Raw genomic sequence first — 15,730 nt, 5'->3', positions numbered from 1 at the left:
AACAATGCCAGGCCTAATCTTGATGTCATACAGAATAATGAACACAGATAATGTTTGAACCGACCAGTGATGTGATAACCAAGGCCTAATCTTGCTGTCATACAGAATAATGAACACAGATAATGTTTGAACCAACCAGTGATGTGATAACAATGCCAGGCCGTGTTTTTTGTTCACCTGTAACAGAATGGTGGATAAAATAAAATACGCAGCCTATCTAACTAATTAATGACTGTATGACTGTATGGTGTAAAATCATTATGAATGCTGTAAGTATAGCTAATAGTTTATATGCCAATTTTGATTTCATTTCTTTAAGTCGCACGTTTAATTCCATATTTTGGCCGCACCTTTCTCTCACACCTGAGGTGTTTTTAATTAGCTTTTATGACTTTTTCTCAATACACACCAATAAACTACAAGAATTAAAAAAGTGACTCTCGATAGTAACCAACATTCGCTATATAATAACAACCATACTATTTGGAACAGACCTATACTTTACAGAACCAACCAAATTTTTCAAAATGCATGTTGGAAGTTTTCCCTCTTTAAAATAGTGTTATCAACTTCCTTTATACGAACGCCATGGAATTTAGATTAACAGTTTCTTGTCATCACCTTCATGCAAGCGGTAGAGCCGTATCAAGCATCAGTATTTATGCTAATTGCTTAAGCTAATATCACACTACTCTAAACATTCTTTAATTAGGAAAAAATCTAACAAATTTGTGCTGAAAAGTAGGTAATGGAATAATTAATTGTAACTGTTCACTTCCATGATTCTTTCGAAAACTTGAGTTAGAAACTGCTAATCCAATTTGTTTGTCCTAGAAAATATTCATGTATTTACACATCCTTTCACCTTATTAGCAACTATCTTTAATCCGAATAAAGAAAACTAAATTTCTACTCTAAGGCGAATCTGTAGGGAAAATGCTGGGCCGTTAACTAACGTGACTTTTTGTGTGGGTGTGCGAAACATTTTCGTTAAATGTGAGCGATTTTTGTTGAATAGCTTTCTTTGTTTGTTTGTTTTTGAATTTCGCACAAAGCTGTACGAGAGCTATCTGCGCTACCCGTCCCTAATTTAGCAGTGTAAGAGTAGAGGGAAGGCAGCTAGTCATCACCACCTATCGCCAACTCTTTAATCAACGCAGAAGTGAGACTGACCGTCACATTATAACGTCCTGACGGCTAAAAGGGCAACCATCTTTAGTACGACAGGGATTCGAACCCGCGCACTTCAGATTAGAAGTCGATCGCCTTAACCACCTGGCTATGCCGAATAACTCTCTACATGTAGCTTACACTTACACCAACTGAAACTCCCAGTTATGAATTGAAAAGGTCTAGCTGTATCTTGAAATCTGGAACGTAAAGTAACGCTGCAGTAGAGAATATCCACTGAAAATATGTTACTTTGGATTAACACAGTTCGAGATACGGAAAGTAGAATCTCGCTGAAGTACCACTTCTGTTAGTTACGCGCAGTGTGTCTTGACATATCATCCATTTTCAAAACGTGTATATGACATTATTTACGTATATGTTTCATATATATATATAAAATGGTTATGTTTGATTTACTGTAACAGTTAGAAGAGAACGACATATTAGTTTTGACTTACACACGTACAGCACAGAGCATATTTTTCTTTATTCTTGTAACAAAGTTTAGTGATCTTCCAAAAAACAAGACTAGACCTATTACTTAAAGGATTGTGTAGACTTCAGGATGAGTACACTGAGAACATGAAGACGAAAGTTTGTCCTTTAGACTAATGTTTGTTTGTTTTTTAGAACATGTAATTGCCTTCCATTCTAGTGTACTCATCAAGTCTATATCTTAGTCTAGGGAGATAAGCACACAGTTTTTGTTATACATGGAGATAAGCACACAGTTTTTGTTATACATGGAGATAAGCACACAGTTTTTGTTATACAGGGAGATAAGCACACAGTTTTTGTTATACAGGGAGATAAGCACACAGTTTTTGTTATACAGGGAGATAAGCACACAGTTTTTGTTATACAGGGAGATAAGCAAACGTTTTTGTTATACAGGGAGATAAGCACACAGTTTTTGTTATACAGGGAGATAAGCACACAGTTTTTTTTAAGCACACAGTTTTTTTTTACAGATTTATCTCGTTAACTCTAATAACTATTTAAACAACACCACGTGTGTAGCCGCTAGTCAAAGACTGTGTGTGCAAAATGTGTTACGGTGAAAGAAGTTGGGCAATATTGAATTTTCGACTAAATAATTACACCCACCTACTACACCCCTGGGTGTTTGGCTGCATGAACCTTGAACTATATAATAATCCTATCGGCTGATTAACTCAGTATAGGAAACTTTGTTCAGTGTAAGAACTTTATATGGAGCAGAAATAATCCCACGATGTCAGTTCTTGTCCACAAATGAACACGTTACATTTTACCGTTTAATGGCCATGAAAGAATAGAATGGGGAAAAAAGGGTTAATCACGCGAGTTAACGTCACCAGCACACAGTACTAATGAACCACAGAGTAAAAGTATTTACTTCTCCAAACTAAGAAGACATGTTGGCTTCACCGCCCAGCACAAGTTGAAAAAAGAGAGAGGAACCCCACTAATGCCCGCAACTTACAAAATATAATGATCCACATATCGGCCTTTATACCTTTAGTGTTTAGACTAGTGGCCAGTCTTTCACTAGGAGTTAAAAGAAATAAAATAACAAGTACAAATGATAGAAATTCGAATTACAATGAGTGGTAAGAGACAGTACAATACACAACAGAGTTCAACTAAACCTTTACGTTACTATACACAGTAGAATTTAGCTAAATCTTTACAGTACTATACACAGTAGAGTGTAGCTAAACATTTACAGTACTATACACAGTAGAGTTTAGCTAAACCTTTACAGTACTATACACAGTAGAGTTTAACTAAACCTTTACAGTACTATACACAGTAGAGTTTAGCTAAACATTTACAGTACTATACACAGTAGAGTTTAGCTAAACCTTTACAGTAGTTTTCACAGTAGAGTTTAGCTAAACCTTTACAGTACTATACACAGTAGAGTTTAATTAAACCTTTACAGTACTATACACAGTAGAATTTAACTAAACCTTTACAGTACTATACACAGTATAATTTAGCTAAACCTTTACACTACTATATACAGTAGAGTTTAACTAAACCTTTACAGTGCTATACACAGTAGAGTTTAACTGAACCTTCACAGTACTATACACAGTAGAGTTTAGCTAAACATTTACAGTACTATACACAGTAGAGTTTAGCTAAACATTTACAGTACTATACACAGTAGAGTTTAGCTAAACCTTTACAGTACTATACACAGTAGAATTTAGCTAAACCTTTACAGTACTATACACAGTAGAGTTTAGCTAAACCTTTACAGTACTATACACAGTAGAGTTTAACTAAACCTTTACAGTACTATACACAGTAGAGTTTAGCTAAACCTTTACAGTACTATACATAGTAGAGTTTAGCTAAACCTTTACAGTACTATGCACAGTAGAGTTTAACTAAACATTTACAGTTTCATGCATAGTAAAATTTAGCTGAACCTTCTTGCTTTTATAAGCGACCTGTCCACAGAAATTACTTTCCAATTTCCACATTCTGCAAGGGACACTTCATAAGTTATAGTGTAAAAGTTAAGATATTGTATAGCACCCCAAATTCATCAACCATCACAAAAAGATGGTGATTTGGACAATGGTTTCAAAACTCTCTTTCCACTGACGACACCCTAATCTACTCACCTTAACTTGCACGACACCAGTGCTGCACTATATTTACAATATATATCTCTTTCCACTGACGACACCCTACTCCACTTACCTTATCTTGCACGACACTAGTGCTGCACTATATTTACAATATTAACTTGCACGACACCAGTGCTGCACTATATTTACAATATTAACTTGCACGACACCAGTGCTGCACTATATTTACAATATTAACTTTGCACGACACTAGTGCTGCAATTATATTTACAATATTAACTTGCACGACACCAGTGCTGCACTATATTTACAATATTAACTTGCACGACACCAGTGCTGCACTATATTTACAATATTAACTTGCACGACACCAGTGCTGCACTATATTTACAATATTAACTTTGCACGACACTAGTGCTGCACTATATTTACAATATTAACTTTTAACGACACTAGTGCTGCAATATATTTTAACAATATTAACTTGCACGACACCAGTGCGCACTATATTTACAATATTAACTTGCACGACACTAGTGCTGCACTATATTTACAATATTAACTTGCACGACACTAGTGCTGCACTATATTTACAATATTAACTTGCACGACACCAGTTACTTTTATATTTACAATATTAACTTGCACGACACTAGTGCTGCACTATATTTACAATATTAACTTGCACGACACCAGTGCTAGCACTATATTTACAATATTAACTTGCAACGACACTAGTGCTTTGCACTATATTTACAATATTAACTTGCACGACACTAGTGCTGCACTATATTTACAATATTAACTTGCACGACACCAGTGCTGCACTATATTTACAATATTAACTTGCACGACACTAGTGCTGCACTATATTTACAATATTAACTTGCACGACACTAGTGCTGCACTATATTTACAATATTAACTCTTTCCACGACGACACTAGTGCTGCACTATATTTACAATATTAACTTGCACGACACCAGTGCTGCACTATATTTACAATATTAACTTGCACGACACTAGTGCGCACTATATTTACAATATTAACTTGCACGACACTAGTGCTGCACTATATTTACAATATTAACTTGCACGACACCAGTGCTGCACTATATTTACAATATTAACTTGCACGACACTAGTGCTGCACTATATTTACAATATTAACTTGCACGACACCAGTGCTGCACTATATTTACAATATTAACTTGCACGACACCAGTGCTGCACTATATTTACAATATTAACTTGCACGACACTAGTGCTGCACTATATTTACAATATTAACTTGCACGACACTAGTGCTGCACTATATTTACAATATTAACTTGCACGACACTAGTGCTGCACTATATTTACAATATTAACTTGCACGACACTAGTGCTGCACTATATTTACAATATTAACTTGCACGACACTAGTGCTGCACTATATTTACAATATTAACTTTTCCACGACACTAGTGCTGCACTATATTTACAATATTAACTTGCACGACACTAGTGCTGCACTATATTTACAATATTAACTTGCACGACACCAGTGCTGCACTATATTTACAATATTAACTTGCACGACACTAGTGCTGCACTATATTTACAATATTAACTTGCACGACACTAGTGCTGCACTATATTTACAATATTTTTTGTAGATTGTTATCTTATCATTCTTAATTATTCACCGTTTGGTGAAATTTCAGAAACATGCCGTGACACACAGTTTGAAAATTACTAGCTTATCAGATAGATTTTGATAATCGTCAGATAGTTTTCTCAGATTATGATAACGTTTACACATTAAACTATACTGTATATATTTTATCTATTTGTTGACACGCAAAACGACACAATGGACTATCTGCGCTGTTTACATCCCAGGAAATAGAACTTAACATTTCAGCGATAATGTATATAACTCATAAATGCTTTGGCTATTGTAGTACAATAAAATCAAGTTTATAGAGAACTATACGTTTTTACTATGTATTTGGTAGAAATAAGTTATTCAGTTGTATATGTGATAGTCATATATAATTTAAAGCACTGAATCCGACGTCGAAAGTTCTACTGTTATGGGTTTAAGAGTAACTTAAATCTTTCAAGCTGGTCGATCTTCGTAAGATGTTATTGGGATTATGACCGAAAACATCGTTGACAGTAACGATACCTGACTGTACATTCGATGCATTCTGAACATTTTGAATTTTAGTGATCTTGTATACTGAATTATACCATTATATACTTCTTGTCAGGTTTAAGAGTTGACCTTATTGATATATAAATTTAATATTTAATAAAGAATTAAATGTTCACCATAAACGTTTAAAAACAGCTACTACATATACTACATTTTAAAAAGCACACTCAACCCTCAAGGCATAGAAAACGAGCTTGCGAGACTTTTAAAACAAGCATTTCATATAGATCTCACATTCCTTTCTGAGGGTTAATAGTTATATGAAATTACCTTCGGAACATTATACATTGTTCGTTTGTTTGTTTTTGAGTTTCGCACAAAGCTACTCGAAGGCTATCTGTGCTAGCGGTTCCTAATTTAGCAGTGTAAGACTAGAGGGAAGGCAGCTAGTCATCACCACCCACCGCCAACTCTTGGGTTACTCTTTTACCAACGAATAGTGGGATTGACCATCACTTATAACGCCCCCACGGCTGAAAGGACTAGCATGTTTGGCGCGACGGGGATGCGAACCCGCGACCCTCAGATTACGAGTCGCACGTCTGAACACGCTTGGCCACGCGGGGCCCACATTATACATAAACATCATGATACACCAATACTTAATCAGAAACGGAATTACCCATCTGGTTTTCACAAACATATTGCCTTAACCTTTTATATGTTTACAGATGTTATATGAAATTTATTAAAGGACTTTAGATTTCTAAAGATATTCGAAACCAAACGCACGTAAAGTGTAAGTAACACACAGAACTAACATTGACTAATTGGTGGCGTTAATTTGTTTGTTTATAACTTTTACCGTAAGTTTTAACACAAAAGCTTCACTGGATAACAAGCAGCTGCAGATGTCTGGGTCACGTGACATTCAGAGCACGTTCTTGTTCACTTTTTCTTACTTAACACCGAATGTTTTATCGTGTTGCCAAGGTGATGTAATGGCCTTAAGAATCCACTTCATTCGCACGAAGAAGCAGAAGAAATACATCTCCTCTTATATGTGGTCGACACCATCACGGTTACTTAGACATCAACATATAATTCAATAGGAGTATCATTCTTAATATATATATATATATAATCAAGTGATTTTATGAAAACTGAGAGATATGTCTTGACATGTATTTACTGTATATCATCGAATAACTTTACGGAAATTGACAGTCATGTTTTGACATGTGTTTATTATATATCATTGAATAATTTTACAGGAACTGAGATATTAGCTTTGGCTTGAATTTATAGTATATCACAAAATGATTTTGCGAAAACTGAAAGGTATGTCTTTACACGTGTTCATTGTATATCATCAAATTATTTTACGAAAACTGAAAGGTGTGTCTTTACATGTATTTATTGTATGCAATCAAATAATTTTACGAGTATTACGAGGTATGTCTTGGAATATATTTATTGTATGCAATCAAATGATTTTACGAGTATTACGAGGTATGTCTTGGAATATATTTATTGTATACAATCAAATAATTTTACGAGTATTAAGAGGTATGTCTTGGAATATATTTATTGTATACAATCAAATGATTTTACGAGTATTACGAGGTATGTCTTGGAATATATTTATTGTATACAATCAAATGATTTTACTAGTATTACGAGGTATGTCTTGGAATATATTTATTGTATACAATCAAATGATTTTACGAGTATTACGAGGTATGTCTTGGAATATATTTATTGTATACAATCAAATGATTTTACGAGTATTACGAGGTATGTCTTGGAATATATTTATTGTATACAATCAAATAATTTTACGAGTATTACGAGGTATGTCTTGGAATATATTTATTGTTATTCCTGTATTAAAACTGTGTTGTTCATATTGCTGTGAACAATAGCATTTCAAGTTATTGTTCTTTATTAAATTAAATAAGATAATACAATCCTATGAATTTTCAACTCACAGGTGAGTGAAGGGTTATTCCGGTTATTGTATAATATATGAGTATTATTCTGCACATCATGGTGAATAATAAAATTTTTCATATATTTGGGTATTGTCGCTTTATTCAAGTGACATAAGACACTTAACGTCATCCCACAAGCGAAAGAATTTATTAGAAACTTTCACGTATTCGTCATTCTCGTTGAACTCGTTCTCAGGTCTCGTTTCCTCTCGTCTTTAGTTTTTTGTGTGAAACAATTGATATAAACGCGTAAGTGGAGTAATCTACATCTCTGAGTAATTGATTTCTCCCTAACTTCTACCATTTCTGCGTCAGCTGTGTTCGATCATACTACAAGGTACTTGGTCTCTAGTCACTCATGTGTCTCAATGCATTCACTGAAAACAGGAATAAAAAGAATGAAATAGAATGAATAACGAGAGAAGCTTCCTCTGTCTTCATGACAACGTTGTCTCTGAGACAGAAAACAGAATAGCTGGAAACACTGTTCGATGTGCGTTACATACAGCCACGAACTGAGCTCACACGTAACCAAGTTCTTTAAACGACCGCTGTGAAAAACATTCATGTAGAATATTAACTTAGATTCTAATGTAAATTCGCCGAAGAGAGAAAACTACAAATAGCCACATATCGATTTTCATATAAATAAGATATACGACGAACATATACATTTTCATAAACTCACTATACAGAGAAAACTTATATTATAAAAAAATATATTGTTTCTTTGCTTTTGTCCCCCGCTGGTACAGTGGCAAGTCTACGGATGTACAAGGCTAAAATCAGCGGTTCGAGTCTCCTCGGTGGGCTCAGTAGACAGCCTAATGTGGCTTTGCTATAAGAAAACACACACACACACTTGTTTGCTTTTATTAATCTTAAAGCTAAACAACGGACTGTCTGTGCTTTGCCCACAATGAGTGTCAAAACCCGTTTTTGAGCGTTATAAACCCTCAGACTTACTACTAGGCCACCAGAGGAGGGATATAAAATGTCACATATAAATTTTCGTTTAAATAAAAAATACAGCATACATATATACACAAAGAAACAGAGAAGTAACATACTGTCATCTATAAATTTTCACAAAAATAAAGACTACAACACAAATATACGAGAGGAAAAAATTACAATTTGCCACATGTTTGAAATTTAATACGAACAAGAAATACAGAATATATTGAGTAAACAGGAAAAACAACATACTGAAACACGTACTTATACCAAATGTCCCCCGCTGGTACAGCGGTAAATCTGCTGATTTACAATGCTAAAATCAGGGGTTCGATTCCCCTGAGTGAGCTCAGCAGAGAGCCTGATGTGGCCTAGTTATAAGAAAACAGGCATATTTTATTTTAATCAATATATACGCAGATGGTTTTTGCGCGAAATTAAAAAAACAAATAATTAGTCAATATAAGTGATTCTGCAGAAGTTCAACAATATATGCAACGTTATGAGTGTTTGAAGCGACCTTGTCTGTGGTTGTGTTTGAAGCGACCTTGTCTATGGTTGTGATTGAAGCGACCTTGTCTATGGTTGTGAAAAGACATTTTTTATTTCATTTCATTTTTCTGGAGGAATGAGTCATCCTATTCAGTAGGAGGCCGGCATGGCCAGGTGGTTAAGTCACTAGACTCGTAATTCGAGGTTCGCAGGTTCGAATCCCTGTCACACCAAACACGTTCGCCCTTTCAGCCGTGGGGGCGTTATAATGTGATGGTCAATCCCACTATTCGTTGATAAAAAAAAGTAGCCCAAGAGTTGGTGGTGGGTGGTGATGACTAGGTGCCTTCCTCTAGTCTACACTACTAAATTAGAGACGGCTAGCGCAGATAGCCCTCGAGTAGCTTTGCGCGAAATTCAAAACAAACCAAACCTATTCAGTAGTTTCAGTATTATTTAGGCAGAGACTAAAACTTTGCTTTTGTGCCGATATATGAAATAAAAACTGTTCCTGACTGCCTACTGGTTTCCATATGACAAAGTTTATAACGTTGTTCGTGTGGTTTAAAGATGGTCCATACCTCAACGTATTTGAAGGAATTTATCACTTGGAGCAGAGTCCGACGTACGTTGAACATTCTTCAACCCTTCACTATTTTATCAAGCCTGATGTTCTTACCAGCAGGTTCCTATTGTTAATAGACTATAATGATACTTGATGAAGTAGTCAGAGAAACCTAATGGTGTTTGGTAACTACGAACATTTTGAAGTTGAGGGATTCTTTCTCTTTGTCATTTCCTTAAAGACCAACATTAATATAACTGCATTTCTGTACTAACAAACCTCAAGTAGTTACCTGCCACATTACATACTGTGTTTGTTTATACCAGTAAATGGTCCATGCTAAAAATGAAAGGAAAATCAAAATGAAATACAAGTACCCTCACATTTAGTAATGTGTAGGATGAAATTATCAAAAAATGAGAAAATGAACAGCGAATTTTGGCACAATCTGGAGGCCAAAGTCAAAGGCCCTTAATGAAGCTGTCCCGTACCAAGAAACTGGCTGTCAGTGCTGACAACATTACATGTACCGGAACCCAAAATTTAGCGTTATAAGCATTCGATCTGAATCACTAAGGCGCAAGAAGAACGAGAAAACCTTCACATAAAAACCATAAACTTTTCAAAAGCTTTTATACGGTATTAAATAAATTAAAGTTGACATAATACGTTTTCTAAATTTTGTCATAATTTAAACTTTAAAGATACAAACTGTAGCACACAAAAAAGGTTCAATCTTCCCAAAATTAATAGCGCAAAATTTAAAAGTAGCGACATAATATACCATAAAATAACTGTAATGCTAACATAGCTTGCAGGTACAAATATAGGGGTTATAGCCCCTTTATCCAAATTTTTTATAGCTTTGCAATTGTAAAAATAAAAAACACAGGAGAGACAAAAAGAGTTTTAAATCCTAACACACCTCTAAGTTTGTTTTGTTTGTTCACCAGAGCGACAACGTATGTACACGCAACAGATGATAGCCAAGAGATACCTCATGTATACACAACAGATGATAGCCAAGAGATACCTCATGTATACACAACAGATGATAGCCAAGAGATACCTCATGTATACACAATGGATGATAGCCAAGAGATACCTCATGTATACACAACAGATGATAGCCAAGAGATACCTCATGTATACACAATGGATGATAGCCAAGAGATACCTCATGTATACACAATGGATGATAGCCAAGAGATACCTCATGTATACACAATGGATGATAGCCAAGAGATACCTCATGCATACACAATGGATGATAGCCAAGAGATACCTCATGTATACACAATGGATGATAGCCAAGAGATACCTCATGTATACACAATGGGTGATGGCCAAACAGACAGTTCAGTGATCTGTGGTCCAAACATAATCGTCTCTAATTTGAAACCGTGGACCAAAGAGAAAACAAAGCAGGCGCCAACCCAGTTGCCTAAAATGTGTGCATAACGTAAGACCTTTGGAACCTCAGACCAAGACGCTAACCAGAAATTGTATAATATTAGACCAACAATTATATAGCAACAGATAAATTTTATTTTTCAATAAATTTACTTCGAAATTATAAAATATATTTTAAGTTTTACAGGTTTCTTGTTCTGACATACAATGTTTCACTGTTATTAGGTTTGTGTTAATTCCTTTTGTAACATGAAATCAGGCTTAGCTCAAACAGTAAAACAAATGAAAACAAAATTTTCAAGTGACTAATTACACATTTGAATAATAAATAGAAATTTTGAACCCAAAATAAACAGTATAATTTTAGATAGATTTCCCTTAACTTCTGCATGTAAAAAGGGTCTTATGTAGTGTATCGGGTATTAAAACCCAGTTTTTACGTCACTAGAGATCTCGGGAACGTTCTTGTCATGACAGTCAGCAGTGTGTCTCGGCAACTTTAGCTGATATAAATTTGATTTAATGTTAGCAGCCATGTTAATCTCATAAGTACATTTATTGCTTTAACCATCAGTTGTCAGTACTGTTAGAAATATGAATTATACAATATAAACGTTACACAGAACGTAATGCGTTAGATATATGAAATTAAGAATTTTAATACTGCACTCTGAGAAACCAGTTAGAGATATAAATAACACGATATAAACATTACACACAGCAGAGCGAGTTACCGATATAAATAATGAAATATAAACTCTGTACACAGCGGAACGTGTTAGTATTACATGTATCATAATACAGTATAAACATTATACACACAATAACGTGTCAGAAACGCACAAAATGTGGTATTAGTGTTAGAGCCATGAACAATAATTTGTGTCCTAAAAATAAATGTTACGGAGCGTATTAGAACCATAAAGAATGATATAAAACCTAACAATACATGTTACGGAGCGTATTAGAACCATAAAGAATTATATGAAAACCTAACAATATATGTTACGGAACGTGTTAGAACCATAAACAATGAAATATAAACCTAACAATATATGTACCGGAGCATTCGACATTTCTCAGTAAACGTTTTCTCTCAATGTTTAACTGAAAGAACCGTATTTTTCACTTATTCACATACAATGACACATGGTGGCGCAACTAGACCTCGTGAGATCCGTGGAGCAACATTGCATGAAGAGCCTTCTACCAATGTTGTTAACTGTTGTACGACAACAAAATTCTTGGAGAAGTGGGCAGGAACCTGTCCAGTAATATAAAATATTTGCGACTGAAATGGCACAGTATTTCTTATTATCTTTATGGATCATGACATTATGGTTTAACATTTGGTGTGATGCGCTTTTGTATGAAGACCTACAGATGTCAGTTTCACTTTAATAAACGAATCGTTCTAGAGTTAAACAATATATGGTACTTCAATTAAGATTTCGTCAATACTGATGTTTTTAAAATGTTACATTACGTAAAAGCTTATTTTATGTATACTTACGGTTTCTCAAACTTAGTATTAATTTTTGAATTACACAACTAATTTGTAACCTTATGTATGTACACATTTGAATTGTTCAATTTCCTTTAAAAAGGTAAATATTCTTGTTACGATTGTTAATGCTTTTAACGATTATCACTTGACTTTTATCTTCAGTCTTTGCTGTTAAGCATTCCTCTTACAATTCCAAATAAAATAATTTTAATTATTATAATATTAAAGTAAAACTACCTTGGATTTCCTGAGCCTAAAACAACAACAGAAACAACAACGGTAATGGTGGTGCAGAAACTCTGTAGTCCAAGTGCAACACTTCTTAACAACATGTTGTACTCAGCAAAACAGGAAGTGTCGTCCACGCACGTTATACATCCCGGTTTGCAAGGAAGACAACGGAAGTGGTCAGGATAAATAAGGCTACTCTACCGACGAACTCCTAACCCGACTTGCCACAAAAGCATTTTCCACTTCTGAGCCCAAAAATGAGTTTTGTTCGTCCCCGTTGAAACGTCCCACGAAATACGATTTGGGAAAATAATATCCTCTCCTGCACTGACATTTGTAGGCGCCTCTCCTGAACCCCTTTCCAGAAATGTGGATGCACTATCAAAAAAAAGAATGTATAATTATTAAACCAGCTTCTAGAACATGCTGAATGTTTCAGCAGTAACGTATAAGGACAGGTTTGTTACTAGCAGGAGGAAGAACGAGCTATCAGTTCGAACAGTAATATTCAAAGTACCACAGGTGAATAAAACTCCTTCCTCAATCCAGATAAGATACCTTGAAGTAACGTGTTCTTGATTTCTGTGTTATTTGTTACTAGAGAGAAACGTGAAATCCAGTCTGTTACTTGTCATTGAATTATACCGTTTGGAGAAACTCCACCCTTGAACAGTTATCTCTGGATAAACAGAAAAATAAACAAAGACTTAGTTCTTTTGTGATGGTGATATATAAATTACGTCTACCATGTTGAGGTTTCTATTTGCATTAGTATCAGAATCTCAGTATTCTTTTCCAATTTATCATTGTCACTTATAAGGATTTTAACTCCGTAAGACTATTCTAATTCAGTTAAAATTTGTGAATCGAATTGATTCATGCTTCTTCCTAGTATCTTAACGTGTCTGCTGGAGGTGTCAGAAGAATGATTACTTAACGTGTCTGCTGGATGTGTCAGAAGAATGATTACTTAACGTGTCTGCTGGATGTGTCAGAAGAATGATTACTTAACGTGTCTGCTGGATGTGTCAGAAGAACGATTACTTAACGTGTCTGCTGGATGTGTCAGAAGAATGATTACTTAACGTGTCTGCTGGATGTGTCAGAAGAATGATTACTTAACGTGTCTGCTGGAGGTGTCAGAAGAATGATTACTTAACGTGTCTGCTGGATGTGTCAGAAGAACGATTACTTAACGTGTCTGCTGGATGTGTCAGAAGAATGATTACTTAACGTGTCTGCTGGATGTGTCAGAAGAATGATTACTTAACGTGTCTGCTGGAGGTGTCAGAAGAATGATTACTTAACGTGTCTGCTGGATGTGTCAGAAGAACGATTACTTAACGTGTCTGCTGGATGTGTCAGAAGAATGATTACTTAACGTGTCTGCTGGATGTGTAAGAAGAATGATTACTTAACGTGTCTGCTGGATGTGTCAGAAGAATGATTACTTAACGTGTCTGCTGGATGTGTCAGAAGAACGATTACTTAACGTGTCTGCTGGATGTGTCAGAAGAATGATTAGTAACATTAATGCCACATGTTTATAAAAACTACTAAACATATAGGTTCCTTGTGATGAGTAAACAAGAACCCGAACGTTAAACATGTGTTTGGTTTGGGTTTGAAAAGCTTTTAAGACTGGATATAATGGTTCATATAAAAATGAACAGTTTTAGTCTAAATATAAAGACAAGTCTATATTCTCTATTTTGTGTGTGTTGAAGCATCCAAATGGTTGATCAGTACATTTCATTTATGTCTCAATACTGGACATGAAAAAGCTTGTTTTAAACAAGAATCGACTTTCTTTCACATTTTGAAAATGTCGCTCCCATATTGGAACTAAGGGGTTTTGGAGGCTCTCAGGAGCTCTGTGCACCGGTTAACACGACAATTGGTAAAAATAAGTAAATTGTTGTTTAAATCAAGGTACATACATTCTAATTAGGTTTTGTTTCCCAGTAGGTTTACCAATATTATTCATTGTTTTATAATCTTCTGAAGTTTTAATAAATTTTTACTTTCTGTTTATAAGGTAGAAAAACATGTTGAGTGTGACTCCATCCTACATCCTTGGAGTTGAATGATTTGACTTAACGGTGAGAATGCATACTGTTCACTCAAACACCTATCGCTTCCTACTGTTGTTCCCCATACCATAATATAAAACTGTTATTTTATAGTTTACAAAATGGAGGAAATCTCAATGATACTAACACTAAAACGTTCTTATTCTCTTTCATCTTACCTCTGTAGATTCTGTGTTACACTTGTGAGTCCCAGCAAACATACTCTCGTCCTCAGCACATTGATTAATGTCAACGTATTTTAAGTCGATGCTTATCACAGCAACTCCTCTGTAAGAGACGAGAAACGTGCTTTTGAAATTGGTTTCATATATCGAAGTACTTTGGTATTCAATAAATTCGAAACAAATAATCAACTGATAAGTGATTTATCAAATACAAAAATTCATTTAAACATAACAACCGAAGGAGATGGAAAACAATATTATCCTTAATCAAAGTAGATAATGGTTGATTGAGAATATGTACATAGATGTCAACTGGTCATCTGTCAGCCTAGTTCTTCTGACAGAACTGTGTTATTTGGTTAAGTACAGCTACCTTTAGAGCACTGTTAAATATATGATACTTATTGCAC

General features: G+C 34.9%; 1 protein-coding gene across 1 annotated transcript in view; it reads right to left on the bottom strand.

The window, feature by feature from the left end:
• The window catches only part of LOC143224492 (metabotropic glycine receptor-like), a 40,512-nt gene extending 25,087 nt beyond the window's left edge, over nt 1–15,425 (bottom strand). The window contains exons 1-2 of the mRNA XM_076452759.1: nt 15,315–15,425; nt 13,070–13,441 (exon numbers count right to left, since the gene is read on the bottom strand). The gene's annotated coding sequence lies outside the window, so the exon portion shown is untranslated. The remainder of the gene's footprint in view (nt 1–13,069; nt 13,442–15,314) is intronic.
• Nucleotides 15,426–15,730: the final 305 nt, after the last annotated feature.

Source organism: Tachypleus tridentatus, chromosome 1 (assembly GCF_004210375.1).
Source record: "Tachypleus tridentatus isolate NWPU-2018 chromosome 1, ASM421037v1, whole genome shotgun sequence".
NCBI lineage: Eukaryota > Metazoa > Arthropoda > Merostomata > Xiphosura > Limulidae > Tachypleus > Tachypleus tridentatus.
This window is presented reverse-complemented; position numbering and strand designations above follow the sequence as displayed.